This window comes from Sander lucioperca, chromosome 9, assembly GCF_008315115.2.
Source record: "Sander lucioperca isolate FBNREF2018 chromosome 9, SLUC_FBN_1.2, whole genome shotgun sequence".
NCBI classification, from domain to species: Eukaryota; Metazoa; Chordata; class Actinopteri; order Perciformes; family Percidae; genus Sander; species Sander lucioperca.
The window spans coordinates 28,164,340-28,188,599 of record NC_050181.1 but is presented as its reverse complement, the minus strand read 5'-3'; the positions used below and the strand labels follow the sequence as shown (position 1 = coordinate 28,188,599).

Here is a 24,260-nt window from a genome sequence, read left to right as displayed (position 1 = left end):
AAGTGACAGCCAACAAATCACCTCCATGTTTGTGTGTTTAACATGATTAAATGATGGAGGGAGTATTAAATCAAACTTAACCTGCCTTACAAAATCACTCCACAATAACAGTGTCTCCACTTAACCCACCTGTTGTTGGGTCAAATCTTACCCATTTTCAAAAAGTTTCTATATTAGAAATTTGGGTTTCTTTCAACCAATTTTTCAAAAAGAAATAACGTGGATGGTTCCATACAACACTCTTCACAAGTCAAATAAATGATCAGTTCACTACTTTCATTGAATTCGGGTTTTCTATTCAATTTTTTAGCATTTGAAAAAAAAATTGATAAAAGAACATTGGAAAAAGTGACAAATGTCAGAAAAAGCTTAAACAACTTCAAAAACACCAACAAAACCGTAAAAGAAATTGCAGAAAAAAATCGACAAACATCGAAAAAAGTGACAAAAACGTCGGGAAAAGTAACAAAAAGTAACAAAAACATCGAGAAAAGCCAGAAAAGTGTCGCCAAAACGCCAAACATTGAAAAAAAAAAAGGTTTCAATTTTGACCCAGAAAATAGTTGCATGGTCGATGGGAAGACAACACAAGGGTTAAATAAGCAGCCATTGTTAAAAACAGCCGTTCCCTTCCTTGTTCAATTAAACTACTATTCATATGAGCAGCACAGCCATTAGTCCTACCGTACTGAACTTGGTCCCCATAATCTGGTGCATTTACTGTAACAAAGCATGGTCCCTCGTGAAGTAATAAATAAACTATAGTTTAGTGCACATTTGCAATTTCTTTTTGGTGTGAATGTGAATTGACCACAATAGACACAGTACATTCTGGTATAATTGATATTATTATGGTTATAAAAGTTTAAAAAAAGAAAGAAAAAGTTAAATAATCTATGTGATATTTCCATGTGACTTTTGAGAATAATGCCTGGAACAGTAATATGGCCTTCCTAAGAGCTATAGTCTAGGCCATATTAATTGTAATATATATATATATATTTTTTTTATTTTTTATTTTTTTTTCAGGACTTGAACTTTAATTTGGTCTGTGGAGACATCTCTGTCTGCTACCTAGATGCAATTTCATATAACTGAATCAGGAACATAAAATGTTGAGACTGACTCTCTCCCACTCCTGAATTGCTTTCCCTTGTTATGTCTGTGAAGTGGAAATAACATGAACATCAAATGTTTGTAGTCCACCTTATGCTATATTTGTCACTCTCATCACTGTCTGCTTTCTTTAGTTGAAAACTTGGAGAGAAGTTAAGTAAAGCAGAGCATGTAAGGAGATACTTTTTTTGCTTCATAGCAATGCATTTCTTTGTTTCCATGTGTTGTGTGTCTTTGATCCCATCAGTGGCTTAGTAGAAGTCTGCATACTTTGGCAGTTCAACAAAGGTATGTTAAAACATTTGTACTTTTCTCTCAACATGAGGTGCTCTATTTGCAAGGCTCTGGCAGTATGATTCACATTTCTGAAGCACTACTTAAAGCTGGTATAATCAATATTTTCATATTAGCAGTGGGTCAAATAAGTACATCTATGGGGGTCACTCGCAATTATTAACCCACCCAGAATTATTTGGGTTAATAAGGGTAAGAAACACGACTCCAAATGTATGCTAATGTTGCCCGGTTGTACCACCTGTAGTACTGGCACACCTGCTCATTTACTGTAGGTTTCATGCTTTGTATATATTTTTTGGTATTCCATGGCTGCCTAGAACTGCAGACAGTGATTTCAAGATGGAAAATAATCTTCGTCACACATTTGTTTCAGTGATGTTTACGGATTGCATTTCTATGAATGTGTGTACTTCCCCTCCTTTATTTGGGGGTGCAGAAATACACAAGAAAGCCAATGCTTTTAAGATTCTCAGAGCTGCTACTAAATGTTACTAAAGTGTAAAATAGCACCTGTAAACACACCACAGGCTGGGAATAATTTATAACTTTCCTGCTGTCTGTTTGTCCAACAAATTCAAATTGCCTCTCTTAACAGGCACTGACATTGTCTTAACATTTTATGCATTGAACTCTTTCATTCTGAACTCTTTCAGAACACTATTTTACCCACACTGAGTGTACACCAACAACAAAACCTGGTCTTCTTTTGAGGATAAGCTGCCAAAGAGTTGGTGCTATGCGGCCAAGTGAGTAACCGTCTGGCCTTGTGTACCTGACCTCAGGTGGTGTACATGTATATGTGTGAGTCTGTGTGTGTATATGTGCACCTGACACTATAAACAGTACAAGCTGACGGCCGCCTGCTGCCAGGCTTGCTCGCCCACAGTCACAACCTCATCTCCATAAATGTATCAGTGATGCCATATTTGACTTACTTTACTTTTATGTTAAGATATTTTCTGTCTAGTTGTGTTGCTATTATTTTTCTCCTTCTCTTCTTTTTTCTCTCCTCACCCTCCTGTCTCTTCTCCCGCTATCTTTTCCTTTTTTCTCATTACATCTTACCTATCTCACTTCATCCCTGTCATCCCTGTTACCCCCTCATGCTTTCATCTGTCTCTCTCTATTCTTACCCTTCATTCCGTATCTCTTCTGTCTTTCTCTCTCCTGTCATGCTTTCATCCCTCCCCTCTTATCCTTCCCGTCTCATCTCATCCCACTTTCTGTTCATCCTTTCATCCATTTCCCCCGTTTGTCAGTCTAGTTACTTTACTGACTGCTTATCAGAGACCGTTTTGCCTAAACAGTGTACAAAATGTCACTTTAAAAAACCAACAAGCAACAGTTGCTGCAGTCCAACCATATTGAGTTTCTAAATTGAAATGGAAGGTGTACTGTACATATGATGTGATAAAATCGTATTGCTAATATCTGTAACACATCTATTTCTCTGTATTCTAGAAGACTACTAAAAAGCAAACATGGATGTAAACCCTGCACAGTATATAATATTTAAAAAAAATCGCTTTGCTAAGACTAAAATTTGTAAATAAAGTATACAGTGTGGAACTGCTCCATAGACAATGAATTGGGAAATATGTTATAGATGACACTGAGAGCACCCAGGGGGATGTTTTAAGTATACGGAAACATTTTTGAAAAAATCCTTGATTATGCGGCACGTTTTCTTAAAAAATGCGATGGAATATGTGGGATATTTATGCAATTTTATGCAATGAAATTGCGGGAACTTGCAAAAATTGCGGGAACTTGCAAAAACTGCGGTTTCATCATGGCATCATCGCGGGGTTTGCAGCTTTTCGATGATGTTCACGCCGCGTAATTACGTCACTTCATAACGTTCCCATGGCAACAGGGGAAAATGGCTGCTCTTGTGTGAAGTAAATGCAACATTTTTCAACTTTCTGCTAAGCTATATGTGACTTTTTTGCAACAAAAATGCGGGGATTATGAAATCATGCAAGCCCCGCATATTTTGCGTGGAAATCGGCAATTTATGCGGCGAAAGTGCGGCGTATTTGAAAAAATTCGGCCCCCGCATAAATATGCAGACTTTGGCTGATTATGCATTGAATTATGCGATCGCATAATTCTGGAGGGAGAATACTACAATAGAATAAAGCTCATTTGGATATAAAAAAGAAAAAGAAAACAAACATTCATAAAATCATTCTACTTTCACTTTGTATTGGTTTACACATATACAAATAATACAGATTAATATACACATAATAAAAGATGTGATGGAGAGATGCAATAGTTTGCATTATCCAATTAAAATAGAAAGAAAAACTAAAATATTGTCATTGTCTACGGAAAAGCTCTATACTTTATACTTGATGACATCCCAAGTTTGAGACTTACTTCTCGGCTTTCTGGCTTTTAGAGAGAGTAGCTCGTGTTCACAAATATTGATTGAACTTTTCTAGGCCATGTGAATAACATATTGTAATTACTAATTTAGGTGGTGTTTCCCTTTATGGTTTTTACCTGATGATGTCATCAGGGCTATCCCAGCTGGATACTGAGATAGTTGAAAAATAAACATATAATAGAAAGCCTGTGTTACAAATTTGGGACATGTTGGCATTTACTAGGCAGGTATTGGATGCATTATGAGAAATTTAGGATCTGGTGTTTTTGGAGCTTTATAAATACAAATACTTGGGACTAAAAGCCTGTTTGCTTTTAATCTTTTTTTTTAGTTTGTATCTTTTGAGTCCCCCTACTTGTAAAGCCTTGTCCTGGTCTTTCCTGTAGTACCACTAGATGGACAGTATTCAGTGTCAAACAGGCAATTCACACACAGTCATGGACAAATCTATAGATACATACGCACAAAAATTCACCCACGTACTGTATGCACAGGCTAGCACACACATCTCACCTGTCAGCTAAATATAACTTTGGACAAGCTGCCCTCACTCGCAGCATGAGAGCAGCCATGCTACGTTGAATGAGTACAGGTGTTAGGTGTGCGTGTGCTACTTCTCTTTGTGTGTGTGTGTTTGTGAGAGAGAGCATCTGCCTCCATCCGACCACGTGACGACTTTGAATAGCCTCCATCTCGGCTTCACTACAATTAGAGTAAAAGTGAAGCGTTGCTCCAAGGCACCGCAATTAGGCTGAGTCATGTCAGTGCTGGACAGCTCTGATGAAGCTATTAGAGAGCCAGGGATGATGGAGGCACTCATCACCCCCCCCACCCACCTTTACCACCATCACCATCATCACCATTCGTCACCACAACCCCCACCGCATGGCCCCCCACCTTCCTCCTCCACATCCATCACCATTACTACCAAACTTTCCCAGGCAACTACTCTGAGCAAGAGTCATTCTAACCTGGCAGATCTCTCCCTTCCATTTTTCCCTCCTCTCTTTTCTGCATCTGTCTCATTTCCTGCCACGGATTCATATTTATTTTGGGATAAGTGCTCTCCATGAATCTTACACCTGCTTTCTCTCTCTCTCTCTCTCTCTCTCTCTCTCTCTCTCTCTCTCTCTCTTTCTTTCTCTCTCTCTCTCTTTCTCTCTCTCTTTCTCTCTCTCTCTCTCTCTCTCTCTCGCTCTATCTCTCTCTCGCTCTCTCTTTCTCTCTCTCTCTCTCTCTCTCTCTCTCTTTCTCTCTTTCTCTCGCTCTATCTCTCTATCTCTATCTATCTGCCTTTTCCAACTTTCAATCCTTCATCCACTCTCCTCAATTCTGTTCATCCGTACGTCTATTCATCTTCTCTCTCAAGCCTCCATGAGTGCTTCACTCTCCCTTCTTCCTTACGTTTTTTTTCTCAGTCATGCGCCTCTTTTAATAGCTCAATTTCTCTTATTCGCCCCTTATCTTCTCCAATTTGATGCATTTCACCTGGCTTGAATCATTTTGCCCATATCAATCCATCTTCTTCCCCCTCACTCTTTTACTCTCACCCATTTTAATGCCTTACTCCAAAGCCTCTATTTGTTTCTGAAAATGGATATTCTGTGTGGCTTTTTAGGAACTCTGACACCCTAAAGTATTATTTTAATAGAGAGTTTGGAGATACTGTATAGTATGGTCTCAATAGATTTTCAGAATTGTGTTAGCTCTGTGAAAATCTTTTGGTTATTTACTGTAGTTGATCTGACAAATGACTTCAATCTAGTGATATTTTAGTCTAACTAAACAATTTGATGCCTCATGGATTAAATGCTGTTCTTTTGTGGCTCTCTTAAAATAAGTTTGAATTCAGTTAGTTTTAGCTCTAATGTCTCACTGTTGTTATGGTAATTTGGTATTATGTCAACAAATATTGGTTTGTTAAATGCTGCAAAAATAGAACAAATCTGTTGTCATAATGCATCTATAATTATCAGTCCCTCTTGTATACCTCAACATTTGTTCACTTCCTGGAGGACTGGGTTGTATATACTGACATAAGGTATACAACAATATATATATCGATTTTAGCTGTGCACTGTGTCACACACCTGTTTTGTGAAAATGTGTTAGGAGGATAGTGTCTAAACTACTAACTTCAACCCATAATTCATTGTCAATAGCAGCTGTCTTCGTAAGTTGGTGTCAAAGATGTATTACATCTGGGCGCCTGGTTAGCCCACCTGGTTGAGCGTACCCATGTACAGAGGCTCAGTCCTTGTCGCAGCAGCCGCGGGTTCGGTTCCGACCTGCAGCTGCATGTCATTCCCCCTCTCTCCCGCTTTCCTGACGTAATCTGTCCTATCAATAAAGGCAATAAACGCCAAACAAATAATAAAGAAAAAAGAGGCATTACATGAACATGTGGTGTGTAAAGGTCTTGCAAAGTTCTTAGTAACTACTAGTTAGTTTCAAAAGTTGCAATTTAAGAAATCAGGATGCACCAGTAATTCTTAAAGCCCTTAAAGTGCAAATTAATTAGGCCTACTAAGAAACATTTTAGATCATAAAAAAAACACAAAATCACAGTATCAAAATAATTCCTGAAATAACAGTGTCAAGAATGTGTGCAGTTTAGCGTTGGAGAGAAATACGAATGAAATGAAAGCTGTCCAATTTCCCTCTTCTATTCACTCTAAGCTGACCAAATAGTGAGTGTTATTTCCATAGTGAGGTCAATTTGTATGTTTCTCACCAGTCTTTTATGGAGTTACACCTAGTTTAGTAACAAGTAAGCTCAATGGAGGGACTAGTTTCTGCAGTTATTTCAGTAATATGTTAATATGTAAATCTTAATGAGCACTTATCATCATAGGCTAAACAGCTGGTGCAACCGGCTGCTTTACCTACCCAATGAAAAAGACTATGCCTATCTGTTTCTTACGGTGGCCCTGAAGTGCAAATCACCACAGCAATTAGAGAAACGCAACAACAAATCATAAAACACAACGGCAAATAGGAAAACACAACAGAAAAAATGAAAACACGACAGCAAATATGAAAACACGACGGCAAATAGGAAAACACGACAGCAAATATGAAAACACGATGGCAAATAGGAAAACACGACGGCAAATAGGAAAACACGACAGCAAATATGAAAACACGACGGCAAATAGGAAAACACGACGGCAAATAGGAAAACACGACGGCAAATAGGAAAACACGACGGCAAATAGGAAAACACGACGGCAAATAGAAAAACACGACGGCAAATATGAAAACACGACGGCAAATAGAAAAACACGACGGCAAATAGGAAAACACGACGGCAAATAGGAAAACACGACGGCAAATAGGAAAACACGACGGCAAATAGGAAAACACGACGGCAAATAGGAAAACACTTCAACAAATCACAAAACACAACGGCATTAACTTCTACCGGAAAAGGTAGGGCCTATCTAGCAGAAGACGGACCCTCCTGATTGGACAGACGCACTGTCTGTCTTTTGACAGGAAGGAGAGGTGAAAAAATAAAAGTGCCTCACTGTCTATGCTTTTAACAGATGGACTAGCCGTTTCTCATTTCAAAACACTGGACGAAATGGATGTGGAACTATGAACTGTGCTGTTGGTGAATCGGCGTCAGTCTGCTTGCAGGAGGAGAATATTCTGTCAGGAACTTTGCTCGCAACGTGCAAAGGTAGGTAACGTTACCGACACCGATAGGCTTTAATGTAAGCAATAGTCGTTTTGTCTTATTTATCCCATGTCAATAAATTAAAAACTCGTGGGAGTTCATGTTTGTACAGTAGTCATAACACTTACCGGTAAGGAGAATTGCAGTAGCTAACCGTTTACATTAGCTTGTAGTTTACTGCATGTATGCAACATTAGCTCATTGTCCAGTAGCTTCTAGCTTTCAGACAAATGCAGTGCAAAATATGATCAGCAACTACAAGGTAAACGCTACCAGCTAATGAGCTACCACAGGCAGTATGATATGCATTAAACTGCAAGTGAGAAAGGGTAAATAGTACTGTAAACACACAAGCTACAAGGCTACAACCAACATATGAAAAGTCATAATACCTCCATTGATAAACACCCACTAATAGAGTAAAGGTAGGTGTAAGTGTGTTAAATGGTCAACAGTTGTCAGTTAAGACCATGATGAAGAAACTACACCACTACACAGTTACATGAAGTACCTTCATGTTACAGTATGCTTAAATATACTTGTGATACAACTCTAATCTTACCAGGACAGGTTGGATAACTACTGGACTAACCTAATCTTTCTCCTTCTGTCTGCAGTCCGGAAGCAACACCATCATCGGGAGCTGAGTCTGATCGCCGCTTCATGTTGAATATACTTGTGTACAGTATATAGTAATGTTTGAATAAATGTTATAATAAAGATACACGTTTCATTAATGTCTTTTTAGAACTAGTTATTAAAACAGGTAGCATCTGAATATAATTACTCAGTTAGAAGTTTCCTGTGTCCAGGTCATAATTTGATGGAAAAATAAACATTGAAAAACAGTTTATATTATATACACATCCAAAAACTTAAAAGACACAGACAAACTAGTTAATTTAATGCATTTATTTTTTGAATGGCAATCTCTAATATAGCAAATAATCTATTCAACATCTCTTTTGGCCTCTGTCTCCCTGCTTGTCTTTTGCTTTCCCTCTCCTCCTCATCTCTCCCTTCTGGTGACGCTAGTGCAGCCATGACGCTGAAGTTGGCATCCGATTCGCAGCTTCTGATTTGGCAGTTAAGGGGAACTTAAAACTGTTTTTTTAACCTCTTACTGTATTGAATGAGTGTTAGTCATTAAGGTAAATTTATAATTATGTCTAAAACACACTTTTAGATTTGTGAAAGCTTTATTGTCTTTATGAGAACACAATAAGTTTTTTTTCACATATAAACCACATTAGACTAGGTCTAGATCCACCTAGACTTGTCAAATCTGGACTACATTATCCCAGAGAGGCTAAGGAGTCTTAAAAACACAGTTTTGGATTTGTGAAAGCTTTATTCTATTTGTGAAAATGCCATAAAGGGAGATTTTACTGTTTTTTGCATATGTAGACCACATTGGACCAAGTCCACATCCAAAACCACAATACCTAAACTTGTCAAAACTGGACAAGAATTAACTCACTCTCTCCATGTCATTTATTATATCCATGAGCAGGTCTTCCCCTGTACTTGTGTAAACACGGTAACGCAAACTTGGTAATCTACAGTGGGCAATACAGCACCGTAAAGAAAAGACCTTTACGACAGCAGGTGTGGTGAAAATACTACCACTTTTGTCCAAAGTGGCCGCTAGAATTAACACAAACTGAAAGTTACATATAGCCACTTTAAGTCATAGAAAAAAATGTCTTCATGAATATAATGTGGAACTGCTGTGGACCTATCTCTGACAGCAACACATTTAGGATGTATTTGATCCTGTCAGAAGACACCATGGTGCACACTTTATCAGAGTGTGTCACAGCTATCGAGGAAGTTTGACAGGTATTTCACAATCCTGTCCAGCTGGGTTTCATCATCAAAGAAGATCAGGACCCAGCGTTCCCCAGAAGTGGGGTTGCTCCTCACCTGAGACAATGGCCTATAAAGTATGAATTAAAAAAAATCTTAATAAATACTCAGTCCTGCCTCTTTTTCTGAGGAAAGGTGAGAAAACAACACTTATGTTGAAGGAGAAGGATTTGAAGAGTAAATTAAACCACTGGCAAATCTATGATGATATTTGGATTGATTTCCAAAAGGTAAAAATAACTTTTTCTACTTTTCTTTTGAAGTGAGAAGGAAGACCTGCTCATGGATATAAGAAATGACATGGAGAGACGTGGACTTGTACGTTGAATGTCAATTAGCAAAGGCCATGCTGTGGCAATAAAATAAAACAGTTTATTTAGCCTCTCTGGGATAATTTAGTCCTGATTTGACAAGTCTTAAGTATTGTGGTTTTGGATCTGGACCTGGTCCAATGTAGTCTATATGTGAAAAATACAGTAAAATCTCCCTTTATTGCATTTTCACAAATCTCAAACTGTGTTTTTAAGACTCCTTAGACTCTCTGGGATAATTTAGTAATCCTGATTTGACAAGTTTAGAAAAACGGTGAAATCTCCCTTTATTGTGTTCTCATAAAGACAATAAAGCTTTCACAAATCTAAAAGTGTGTTTTAGACATAATTAATAATTTACCTTAATGACTAACACTCATTCAATACAGTAAGAGGTTCAAAAAACGGAGGATCAGTCACTTAGCGATGTAAATTATGTTTCCCTGCTGAATCGGACAGTTTTAAGTTCCCCTTAAATTTCCCCTTAACTGCCGAATCGGAAGCTGCGAATCGGATGCCAACTTCAGCGTTGTAGTGCAGCCTCCATTTGTTCCTTAGTCCCTGTTAAAAGACAGCAAACACAAGAAAAAGATCTTTACCATTAAAGCTATAACGGAATGTTATACTTGTTACATGGGAAACTACTCATACATTTTAGCTTTCATTTAACGTTGCTAGTGAAGATAACAAGGTGCAGCTTTACCTCCAATCCTGCAGCTACAACTGATAAACACACCAATTTCTAAATCTCTGCTAACATTACGCATATACAGTAACGGCTTACAAAAAGAGATGAAAATGCCACTGGACATTAAACTTTACGAACACAAATGGCATAAAAGACAGCAACACAGCTAGCTAGCTAACAGCCTAATGTTAAATGATAGGTTCAGTTAGCTTAACGTTAGCTCGGGGTGTATCTACCTAATTATAATAGCAATTTGTACCAGCATTAATGCGTAACGCTTGACATTGATGTAACACATTAACGGTGATAACAAATGTACAGCAAACACTAAATATACTTACATTTAAATGTTAATTGTACCATTAGCGATGCCGCTCCAACTCCCACTTAGGTCCGCCATTGTTGTTGTTTTTTTAACGAGCCGGCAAAGCCGCGCGCATAGGATTGTGGGTGATTTGGGAGCGCGAAAGACAGACAGTGCGTCTGTCCAATCAGGAGGGTCCGTCCACTGCTAGATAGGCCCTACCTTTTCCGGTAGAAGTTAATGCCGTTGTGTTTTGTGATTTATTGAAGTGTTTTCCTATTTGCCGTCGTGTTTTCCTATTTGCCGTCGTGTTTTTCTATTTGCCGTCGTGTTTTCCTATTTGCTGTTGTGTTTTCATATTTTGCCGTCGTGTTTTCCTATTCGCTGTCGTGTTTTCCTATTTGCTGTCGTGTTTTCCTATTTGCTGTCGTGTTTTTCTATTTGCCGTCGTGTTTTCCTATTTGCCGTCGTGTTTTCATATTTGCCGTCGTGTTTTCCTATTTGCCGTCGTGTTTTCCTATTTGCTGTCGTGTTTTTATATTTGCCGTCGTGTTTTCCTATTTGCTGTCGTGTTTTTATATTTGCCGTCGTGTTTTCCTATTTGCGTCGTGTTTTCATATTTGCCGTTGTGTTTTCATATTTGCCGTCGTGTTTTCCTATTTGCCGTCGTGTTTTTATATTTGCCGTCGTGTTTTCCTATTTGCCGTCGTGTTTTCCTATTTGCCGTCGTGTTTTCCTATTTGCTGTCGTGTTTTTCTATTTGCCGTCGTGTTTTCCTATTTGCTGTCGTGTTTTTATATTTGCCGTCGTGTTTTCCTATTTGCTGTCGTGTTTTCCTATTTGCTGTCGTGTTTTTATATTTGCCGTCGTGTTTTTCTATTTGCCGTCGTGTTTTCCTATTTGCTGTCGTGTTTTTATATTTGCCGTCGTGTTTTCCTATTTGCCGTCGTGTTTTGATATTTGCCGTTGTGTTTTGATATTTGCCGTTGTGTTTTCCTATTTGCCGTCGTGTTTTTATATTTGCCGTCGTGTTTTCCTATTTGCCGTCGTGTTTTGATATTTGCCGTCGTGTTTTGATATTTGCCGTTGTGTTTTCCTATTTGCCGTTGTGTTTTCCTATTTGCCGTCGTGTTTTCCTATTTGCCGTCGTGTTTTCATATCTGCCGTCGTGTTTTCATATTTGCTGTCGTGTTTTCCTATTTGCTGTCGTGATTTGCCCTTCAGAGCCACCGTAGTTTCTCTATGAATCTCTTTGTCTTTCCTTTTGTGTCTCCAACCACTGTCCATATCACCTCTAATAACATCCAGGTCATGGTAGAGAGCCACAAAGACAAGAGAACCAAAGGCGTGCTAGTGCCAGCAGGCAGGAAACACCAACTGTGCTGCCTGGATGACCCTAACATAACTGCACCTGACCACTTTGGCTCCCAGCCACTGCTGGACTACGGCTTCTGTTTCAACAACCATGGTAAGAGAGAGCATGTTGGTGAGGGGGCAAGTGAGGTCTGTGTGTAGATGTGTGTGAGATTACTGTTAGACAGTGTTTTCTGCCTCCTTAGTGCCCCTCCCCCCTTAATTACTTTTAACTTTCTTTTTCAGTGTGTGTGGGACTAATGGCTCACTAGAACCTTGTATGATGATTCCTTTTCATAGGTGTGTCTTATATATTAAAATTATACTTCCAATTTAAATGTTCTGTGTCTTTACTATCCTGATGTTTCCTGTCTGTGGGGCCCCCTGGTGGAGAAAGGACTCACATGTCTGGTCGGCTTCGTATAGCCAGCGAAGCGTTGATGCTCCGCACAAGCGATCCTTCTCCTCTCTGCCTCTCTCTCCGTGCCTGATCGCGTCTCGCTGTGAGAAGTCAAGACAGCCAAAATGCTTCATTACATTACGTAAAAAGTCAAGGCCTTGGAAGTTCTTCATTATTGTTTGATAAATAATTTTATTTTCTTTGTAATAATAATGCGAAATAAAAGGGTTGTTTCAACAGGGTCATTGAATTGAAAGGGTTTTAGCCCCTTTCTTTGCTGTAGCTTAACAAACATCCTCATTATGTTATTCTTTCATTACGTTGCCATTGCATTGTGGTGCCCTGAAAATAAACTTTGTTGTTATCAACCCAGGCTTTGTAAACCTGGTAATTGTGACTAATTTAATTAAAAGAGCCTCATAATCATTTTAGCAATCTCTTTAGCAATCATTTTAGTTTTCTACGCCCCCTGTTCTTCTCTACTCTCATCCAACTGTATTCCTGTGCATTTCACCATGGTTACAGCCAGTAATTTCCTTGTTCCTCCTATCTGACATTTTATCCTCCTCCATCACCCTTTGCCATCCGCCTTTCCATCTCCCCACACTGGAATTACCCTGATTATGATTATAGCTGTGATGATAATGATAACCACTGCAAAATTGCACTCTCTCTCTCTCTCATATCCAGCACCCAGGAAATTATGATTGACTGAAAGGCTGACTGAAAATGTTTCCCCCGTCTCACCTTTTTAGATTTCCTCAATCTCTTTTTGTTTCTTTGTTTCTTTTTTTCTTTTTCTTTTTTTTTCATTTGGCTTTTTTTATACTTTCCTTGCTCTCTCCACTCGTTTCTTTCTCCACTCTCCAGCACACCTTGTGTCTCTTTTCAGTCTTTTTCAATTTTCTGGCAGTCTTTCATCTCTGTTGTTGTGCTCCTTTCAACCTTTCCTGGTCTCTTTACTTCCGCCACTTGTCACAGGCTCCCTCCTTTCTCACTTCTGGTTTTCAGCTCCTTTATTTGTTCGCTTCTCCCTCTCTCCACTCTTCTTATCTCGTGCCTGCTAATTCTACTGCCACAAAGAAACCAGATAAATTTGCTTTTTAGCCATATTGCATTCAGGATATAATTATAGAGTTGCCTTGCCTCTTGAATATGTGAAGTGGACAACATGAAATGGATTTGTTACTCTCCTTCATCTTTCATTGATGTACGTATGCCCTTTCTAATGCATTTCCTGCTCTTGCTTTCTTGTTCTTTTCCAGTATAACATTGAAATCCATGTAATTTACAAGATGAACAAAACCTAAACAGACCTGTCCTCTCCCCACATGCAGGAGTGCCAGATCAGGCGGATTTAAGGTACCATGATCAACCAAAAGCTACATGGGATTAAGGAGGACAAGAAGTTCATTGGAGATTCAGGCCACATTAAAACTGTATTATGCTGTTCCAACTTGTTTTCTTCCCACTCCAGCCAAGACACACCAGACAAATCTTTTTCAATTTTTATTCTAGGTTTGAACTTCTCAAACTGTTCACTGCTGCCATAGACTGAGAAAGAATGTGGCATTTTGCCTCATTAAACTAAAAGCTACAAGAAATCTTTCTGCTTCCAGCCCTTCAAATTCCACAATGATGTGCTCTTAATCATCATGTTGTTTTATTCAGTACAATTATCTTAATTAGGGTTGGGTATTGTTTTTTTTTTCCGATACCAGTGCCAAAAACGATACTTTTAAAACAGTGCCGGTGCCTGAACCGATACTTAAAAAAAAATAGGGGAATAGGGTATTTTACAATAACTTTGAATGCACCACGACGCTTACTAGTTTCAAGTGAATGCACTGTCTGTGTTGTTTTTCCGACAAAGGTAGCTGCACACTGCTTAACGTCCTGCTGTTGGAATCCTCTACAGTGAAATACAGACACCGTTTAGCTGTCAGCATTTTAACTGTGTTTAATCCAGCTGCTAGCTAACAGTAGGCTAACGTTACCTGCTGTCAAGTGAAGTGTTAACTAGCGTCACATGCAGCGATGCTTCTGTTGCCTCTAACGTCTGTTTCAGAGCATCACCGAAATGAGGCTCCGAAATCCGCGTTGCTATTCGGTGCGGTAGATACCGGTCACTTAGGCACCGGTGCCGTATTAGCACCGGGTCTCGGTACCCAAACCTAATCTTAATGTATTTTACAGTAATTTTACTTATATGAAGGGCTAAAAGCAGCAACATTTCTAAAAACTTGTTTTCAGAACTTTTCTTCTAATGAATCATGCGGTAAAGGGGAGAATGAATTTTCCTTTTGTGGTGGCTATGTATGGTTTGGAGACACCAAACGTCCTACAACCCTTTGACATTTTTGTATACTGTAGATCAGAGGCTCTTACCAGATGGAGAATATACCAGGGGAAAATTAATTCAAATTTGTGCCACGGACCCCACTTAAATAATAATAATAACTTTTATTAATATAGCGCCTTTCATGAAACCCAAGGACGCTTTACAGAATTACAGTGGCTATACTAAGGGAGGTTGTAGGCTGTGGTAAACAAGTGGTGTTTCAGGAGTTTTTTTTTAATGTCCAGAGATATAGCAATTTGAATATCTACAGGGAGGGTGTCCCAGAGGGATGGGGCTGCAACACTAAAGGCTTTGTCTCCAAAGGTACAGAGTCTGGTGTGGGGAATGGAGAGCATTTAAAGAAACATTGCTGTAGATAACTGCAGTTCTCCGGCCAGCCAATAACCCTTAATACCAAAGCCAGGACTAGTATCTTTAGTGGCTACTGTAAGTCTGACTTTTCTCAATCCTCAACCCAAGCAGGACCCATTAGACCAAGTTAGGTCCCAATGAGTTTGGTCGTCAACATCAAGCATGGGTCTAAATTTACACACAGTCTACTGTGCTCCAGTGCTAGTATACATTCTTCAGTTAAACTTCCAGTTCCATGTAGTGACCCTTCGGCCTGGAGGTGATGTACAATCAAACCGTTGCATTGAGAGATTTCTTAGTTTTAGTTATATATAACAAATGTGCACATACAAAGTGGAAACTAATCCATTTCAATGTGCTCTTTAGTTTACCATTCACAGTGATATTATTCACATTTCAATGAGGATAAACTCAACTATGTATCTGTTTTAATTCTCTGTCTACCTCCCTGTGGGTGTTTCAGAGTCTGCTGAGAGCTCACCCAGACTTCCCAAAAAACATCATCCTCAGACTGGATCCATTAGTGCTTCAGGTAACTAGCATCTCTTTTGTGTGTATTTTTCTTCTCCCACTTGCTCAATCAAGTTGTCTTACTGCTCCTTCCATTTGCTTTTCCCTCCAGACTTGTGATATTATCAGTTGGATATTTGAATATCAATACTGTGTGAGCACTGCAGTCCCATCTATCGTTGTAGGTAATCGCCTCATTATTATCCACTCTACAGCATAAGCATAGATTACACATATTTTCTCCCACTACAATAACACATCTTGATATGAGCATGATTTTCATGGGAGGCTTTCAACACAGTCATAGATCAGTATGTAGAGAATACATTAGTACTGGGTTGACATTTTTTATGGAAAATTAGTTAGCAAAATATTATGGCTCAATTGAAATCCATTGCAAGTAATTATATATATTTTTTTTACATAACTATAGCTTACATTGTCATGGTCAAATCAATATTAATACAGAGGCAGAAAATTGTATAAACTAATGTTCATCTGCCTTTTTCTATGTATTTCAAGGCCTACCAATTAGAATTTAGGATGCTTTTTTTCAATCTGTGTAAGAAAAGCAAATACAGTATGTGTATGACACTGAAGTCCACTATCAAATCCAATGGGTGTTAACCTGTCTTTAGCTCCAGTTAACACAGGCTAACACTAGGTGTTGCATTATAATATTTTTGCTGCCTTAAAATACAGCATTGATTGTTATTCTCGCAGAGACAATAATGTGTCTGAGAAAAGCTTCTTGTTATCAACTAGAGAGATGATTATCATTTTTTGTAAAAATTTTTTGTAAAACTTTTTTTTAAGAAGGAATATAGATATTTTCCCGGTTCAAGTGTGTTATTCATGCATCAAACAGTCTCTTTTAAAGATTATTTTTAGGCCTTTATTGACAGGACAGCTGAAGACCTGAAAGGGGAGAGAGGGGGGAATGACATGCAGCAAAGGGCCGCAGGTTGAACCCGGGCCCACTGCATTGAGGAGTAAACCTCTATATATGGGTGCCCGCTCTACCAACTGAGCTACCCGGGCGCCCCAAACAATCTCTTTTATTGAAGTACTTGCCTCGCTGTTCTGAAACCAGACAAATTGTGGCTAAACTTGCAATATCACTAGTCATTTTTGATTTTTTATTTTCATTCAACCTTTATTTATCCTTGAGAGATCATTGAGGGGGGACCCTCATTTTCATAGTCATCAAGTCAGATTAAAAAGACAAATACAGAACAATAACACAGAAAGTACAATCATAAGAAATATAGAAAGACAATAAAACATTCAGATTGGAATAATAATTTGATAAATAAATTAGGATAATAAGGATGCAAAAGAAAATACAATTATGTAAAGCAGTTACAAGTAGAAGTTTGCAGGTTTAAAACCACATCTCTAAATTCTCCAAAAGGCACAATTTAGTTGATTTTAAGAAAGCGCTGTAATTTGTTCCAGGAGTCGGGTACACTAAAGTTAAAAGCAGTTTTTCCAAGTTCAGACCGAGCTCGTGGAACATGAAGCAAAAGCCAGTAAGCAGAGCGAGTCTGATAATGTTCCTCTGAGTAACAGAGTTCTGTATGGTAGTTTTCCAACAAGAGCCTTATAGATAAAAAAAGATACCAATGAGTATCTCATCTTTCTTGGAGAGAAGACCACCCAACAATTTCATATAAAATACAATGATGTGTACCATAGGCATGACCAGCTATGAATCTCAAGGCACAGTGATAGACTGAGTCCAGAGATTTAAGAGATGAAGATGATGCGTGTCTATAAATCAAATCACCATAGTCAAAGACCGACATTAAAACTCAACAACCCTTTTCCTACAAAACATGGGAAAGAGGCTTTTGTTATTGAAGAAATAGCCAAGAATTTCATATCAGCCTCTTTGGCATTTATATCTCAGTGGCATATTATTGATTGCATCTGCATTCTCTCTTTTTTTTTTACTTTCATATTTTTTATCATTCTAAAAAAGCACTAGGCAAGATCTTAATGCAAAAATAAATGCACTTTATCAACCTAAATCAGAAACAGTTGCATTTGCTGATTTTTATAGTTAGATCATTCACCTACCTCTTGCTGCCATCTGCAACAAGCACTATGCAAAGTTGCCTCCCCTAAAGCAAAATAGTACGTTTCAAAGGGGTTTATCCTGATGTATAATACATTTGAATATACCGTAGTTACAGTAACAGTTAATTATGTCTTAGGTTTTGTAACATTTGAGATGTTACTGAGGAAAGTACTTTTAGGGACCTATTTTAACGATCTAAGCGCACAACGTGACGCGCATGGCGCAGGTGCGTTTAGGGCGTGTCCAAATCCACTTTTGGTAGTTTGACGGTGGAAAAAAGGGTCCATGCTTCAGGCGCATGGTTCAAAAGGGTTGTACTAATGGCGCATTCATGCCACCTCGGAATAACAGGGACCGCCCCCCTGATTACGTTGTTTTTCCGACTACCGGCGTTCACATGTGTTCTTCTTCTTCTGTTATATTGGCGTTTGGCATAACAACTTGTTGCATGACTGCCACCAACTGTAGAGCATCAGGTGTGTGAAAACCTGGTGAAAACATGGAGGCCACAATAATTTGCTAATGTTTTCTTATGCAAGCATACAAACAGCACATCGTCAGGTGTTTGTGTTATCTGCAGGACAACGAACGGGAAAGGACACGGTTAGGTGTTGTTGTTTTTTTTTTTATACATAGGCCTATTTATGAATAATTTCTCAGCAGAGGCGTTTGTCCACAATCAATAGGTTTATTGTCATTGAAATATGTTAAGTGAACCAAAGTCGCCTACATCAAACGTCAGTTGTCAACAACGCGTCACCAACTGGGAAACTCAGTTAGCAAAATCTGGCCCGAGTTTCCCACCTCTGATTCCCACCGGAAGGGTGCAAGATAGGGCCCTTAATGTGTGTTTGGCATACTTGTGAATAGAATGAAGAGAATATCTTGAGCTGTCAGCGATTTTATCATTGGAAAGTAAGTGAACTTTATTTACTTTATTTAAGGGGTTGTCTTCGACCAGTTTGCATATCACAGTGACATGGAGGTCAACAAACAACGCCAATACCTGGTACATTTATTACTGAACACACAATAATGGCCTTACGGATAAGATGATGGATTAGAGCAGGGGTATTCAATTATTTCTTTAATATTATTTCGAACAAACAATAACGATAAAAATAAATATAAAAACACAATAAGTGTGTAGCAACACACCAAAAGAAAAAAAACAATATTTATAAAGTGTTACAAACAATATGTTCAATCTGTCCGAAAAGGAGCGGACGAAGCCTAACCTGGTATTAAAATTCAAGAGGTGCAGTTACAAAAAATGTCTCCTACGGTCCGAACCTCATAATGTCTAAATTGCGTCCTATAGTCTACTGCGACGTCTCTCAAATAAAATCATAAAACATACAGACACATTAAACTTGTATGGAAAACAAATTGCTATATTTAGCATCAATAAAATTAGTCCTTGCACAATGAACTTTTCAAGTAAAAGAAGACAAAACAGAATCTTCTCAATAAAATAATTTTAAAAGGGCCTATTTTAGAAAAAGTGTAAACAGAGCTTGAGCTGCCCTTTTTCTCTTTATTTTTTTCTACTTCCTGTCTGTGTCTACCCTGCCAGTAGTTTGAATCTTGGCTTAAATGGAGTTAGTGCCATTCTCATGCACATGTGTAGGTGATCATTAATGAGCCTGGATCGGTACTTTGTTCTAATGTATTGTCTTGGTACAATTAGTAGCTAGAAAGTAGCAGGTCAGTTACTTCCTGCATCTCTCTTATGTTGTTCTCTCTAGCCAACTGTCCACGCACGGTAAACAATCAATTTGATTGGTTCAATTGAGTGAAGCTATTGCCGTATTAACTGGATAAGCTGCGCCCGCGGTCTATAGCTGTGACCTATAGCGACCGTCGGGGAGGACTGTGGTGGACTTGCAGAATCTGTCAATTGTAATATATTAACTGACAGATTGATGTATACAGCTGGAGATGCTGGTGCTCTTCCGAGATGCCATCGAACACAGTGCGTCTGAGAACACCATACACATCCACACGCACTCTCATTCATGTTTAAATGGGCACGCAGTGCAGAAACTTTCCCTGATTCATCAATCCACAGCGTCAGTTCCACACATCACATTGTGTCCAATCAATCTAGCACATTCCCACAATCAATATAAGAGGTCCTCATCTGCTGTACTCTGATGTGTCTTTGCTGTGTTCACTATTGCCAGTTTTATGAGTCAGGCCCAGTTAGAAGTTCCTTTGAAAAACACAGCATCTTTGTTCAATGCTAAGAGCTACCCTCTAGTTGAAAGAGAGAAGGCCTCTCAGCACCAGCCTCAGCTCTCTACACACTGCTGTCAATCTGCCACTTTACCACACGCCACTGCAAATCAATAGCGGTACATTACTATAGAAACAACATAAATCAACACTCCAGTTATGGCTTTTGTGTACAGTACATTTCTGTTATAGTACATTTAGTTTGTATATAGATGTGGGTATTGTGGGTTTGTGTGGGCGTGAATGGAAAATCCATTAACACTATCTGAACCGTTTTTGGGGACAGAGAGTGGAAGGTTGGTAACAATGCTAATCAGCTCCACTGATTGTGGAAAAATTAAGGAATTTAGCAGTTAATCAAAACTGTTTGCAGATTTTATTGCATGCTAAATAATATAGTGTCTTTGATGTTAAGAAGAAAGAAACTGTATTATTCATCACATACAATTGTACAGTACAATGTAGTGAAATTCAAACTCTGCATTAACCCATCCTAAGCGTTAGGAACAGTGGATACCCTCAAGGACACTTTGACATGTGGCTGGAGGAGCCTGGGATCAAACCACCAATCTTGTGGTTGAGGTCCAACCCGCTTTACCTCTGAGCCACAGCCACCTCCAATGTTAGTAAGACCCTAGTCTGCATCAATGAAAGTACATTTCCAGGTGTGCAAGTGTTTAGTTTTCTTTCCATATTTTCAACAGCATGCTTGATGTATCTGTGTGTGAAGACCGTTTTGTTTTGATCTGAGTAATCGAATCACAAGTGGACAGCTCTAAGTACAGGTGTAAACGCACTCAGGTCACATTGAGATCCAATCACTCAGACCACATTTGGAGCTTGTCTGGGCGTGGATAACAAATTCGCAACAATGTCCTCCTCATAGCTATGGTCCTCCTCACCAGCGAAAACGTTACTTCTGGCTTCCATTGTGAACCAACAGGCTAGCTAGCTAGTATATTGGCAGTGCTAGCTTGTGATTTAGAGTGAAGATATGATTGGTCAATTTGACTGTCATTGAAAACTATTGCTTGGCCCTCTGTAAATTCATAACACCAATCACAGAGCTGAAAGCATCGCATTTTCTTCCTAGCAACTGCAGAGACAGCAAAATTTTTATTTGACATTCAACAGTTCATTTATCTCTTCACATTCCAACACACACTGAATAGGCAGGGGGTTATTTCCTTAAAAATGTTTTGTTTAGATGTTGATTGTCAAATTATGAATTGATCAAATAAATTTACAACAACGACTTTTTAAATATTATTTTTTAGAATATATTAGGCCTTCTCTGAGGTCTTAGATGCATATAGAGCGGGGAAGTGAGATCTAATCAGAAGTGGTCACTCAGGACGCATTTGGAGACACATTCTACTGCCAGTAAAGCTGAGGTAGTTAAATAGAAGGCCTGTCTAAGAAATTCCACCTCTATCTGAGCACCAGTTATTCCAAGTGGTAGTCACCATGCAGTTAAGACAAGGTGAGAACACACACACACACACACACACACACACACACACACACACACACACACACACACTGGTACTACATCAGTGTTGCACATTCACTGATGTCATGACTACATCTGATGCCTTCAACTCAGGAAATCACCCTAACCTCTTAAGAAATTAAAACAAGGAAAACTGGAACCAAAGACGGAAATGAAATCAGATAAGATCAAACCATGCTGCTTCTTCACCACATATTGCACTGCGATAGTTCTCTGCAAAGAAAGTGGAATGATCACCGGCACTACAATATAGCAGAGGCATAGAGATTGTTGTGCCTCAGACTGAGTAAGAGAAGTTAATTTGCGCATAATTGTAGTGAATTATATTGCTGTAACTGTCTGAACATTAAATATTAATTGTCTCAGACTGCCCGCCCTTATGTTGCTGATCTCCACTAAATAGAACACTTTACACAGACGCCATTTGTCACAATTATTTGCTGTCATCTCATATTCGGTCCCCTGCTAAAAGTAGCTCCCTTCTAACGGCATCTTTGTTCAAGACTCCAATATCAACAAAGTGACATTTTGTATGGGAAGACAGAGGTAATTTGTATTTATTCATCTCTTTGAGATAAGCAGGCTTTCTGTTTTCCTTCAAATCTTATTTATCCAGGAAAGGTTGATGGAGCATACTCCTGCTTGTATAGTAGGAGTACAGCAGGAGCTGCTTGTTTGTATCCACAACAGAAAACTACTGTACCTCATACTACTTTTGTACTATTGGAGGTGACAAGCTCCACTAGAGCAGTTAGAGTAATGGCTCAAAGACACTTCAGTAGTGTAAAAGCAAGATGCAGACCGTCCAAAGCCCATAAATGTATTCTCCAATCTGAAAAATCCATGAAAGACTTGCTTAATAGACAATGGACACAATTTGTAGTTAATGACTTCCTCAGTTATTTGAAGGAATAACAGGATAAAGAAGTTTGGCCCCTGACTTAATGACCTTAATTACCATTTTGATGAATTACCTCTGCCTTTGTACAGTTAGTTCCTCTCATCCTCTTCAGTCAGCTGCATTACAGAAGGTGATTTTTCTGTCCTTGCCTACAGACATCAAGAAGCACTTTTTTCTTTATTCTTTTTTACATAATCAACAATCAACAAGTGTCAGGTTGAGATTGTACCCACTACCGAGAGCACTTTGGTTTAAGTTGCATGGAATTACTTATCCAAGGTCTTTTAGCCCTAAAGCCCAATTTATAAAGTTTATATTCATTTAGATTGACACTTCCAAAAGTTTGACTCGACAAGTACTTGCTACTTGAATAATTCAGAATTTTAACAGTAAGGCTGTCACTTGGCAGCAACAATATTATTGTGAGTTATGAAGGCCACAGAGTAAACAATCCAAATATGCAAGAATCAAATTGTCAATCGAGACACTTCCTCTCAGACAGTCTGTGTCTAAAAACTGTGACTGAAATTCAGCCTCTGCAGTCTGGTCGATTAGTTTGATAAAGCCTTTGTTTAACTGTCAGATCATCTGCATCAACAGGTCATTTACAAGTTAAAAATAACAATCATACTAAATCAACAGGATCTAGTACAGTGCCAATTGAAAATGTGCCTGTTCGGAACGGGCTGTTTGCTTGGCCTGTGGTATTGCTGCTTGTAGAATTCTTCAAAACCAATTGTACGCCAAAATTACTCGCAGAAGGACCCCAAACCACTTAATATGCATCTCCACTGTATAGCCTACTACTGACTTACAATGTAGGCTACTTCTACATCAGAGGAAGACATTGTGCTACTATATTTACTTGACAGAGAACGAGGCAGATTCAGAATTTAATCACAAAATATCAAAATATCACAATTAAAACGTGGAGTAATCAGACAGGTGTGTGTATGTGTGCGTGCGTGCGCAGTGAGAAAACGTTGTGTTGTCTTTTTCGTCAATGATATTGCATGATATCACCACAGTTTAATGAAGGCGGCGTTTTCTCGTCTCGTCTCTGGTGCAATGTCCATGTAAGCAATCTGCTGTTACTCCGGGAAAGCGAAGAAAAGTTTGGTTGTTAACGTTATATCCAGTAATCATGTAACGCAAAACAGTCAAAGTCAAAGCCGTTGAACTTCCCCCAATACTGTACAGAGCGTCGTCAACATGTTTTTTAAATTGCTGCAGTCAACCTAGTGGAAAGACTGTTACATACATTAAAGTATTCGGTGTTGTGTCGAAGTTTGTTCCCCCCGTCGAGTATTTTATTGTGATTGTAGTAATCTACACTGTGTTCCAAATTATTATGCAAATTATATTTTACACTGATTTTCCTAAATAGTCGATGTCACCAACCGTTAGGATATAAGTCAAATTTCATTGAACAAACCACCCAATGAAAACATATTTTTTTTAAATATAAAAACTTCCAAATTATTATGCACAACAAAGTTTCAAAACATTTTATAGGTTGTAAAGAACTGAAAATGGTCATTTGCTGAATTTGCAGCATTAGGAGGTCATATTTACTGAAATCAAAAGCTATTTTAATCAAACACATCTTAACAGGGCAAGTTACATGTTAACATAGGACTTTGATGTCACCTTCACAATGCTTGCATCCATTGAACTTGTGAGTTTATGGAGAGTTTCTGCTTGAATTTCTTTGCAGGATGTCTGAATAGCCTCCCAGAGCTGCTGTTTTGATGTGAACTGCCTCCCACCCTCATAGATCTTTTGCTTGAGGATGCTCCAAAGGTTCTCAATAGGGTTGAGGTCAGGGGAGGAATGGGGCCACACCATGAGTTTCTCTCTTTTTATGCCCATAGCAGCCTATGACAC

At 38.7% G+C, this 24,260-nt stretch overlaps 1 long non-coding RNA gene across 1 annotated transcript; it reads right to left on the bottom strand.

Moving 5' to 3' along the window:
• Window positions 1-5,160: 5,160 nt before the first annotated feature.
• On the bottom strand, window positions 5,161-20,568 carry LOC118495921. Its single transcript, XR_004898379.1, has 3 exons — window positions 20,477-20,568; window positions 13,460-13,463; window positions 5,161-5,171 (listed from the first exon to the last, which is right to left on the bottom strand). It is a non-coding gene; the product is annotated as an uncharacterized LOC118495921 (long non-coding RNA).
• Window positions 20,569-24,260: the final 3,692 nt, after the last annotated feature.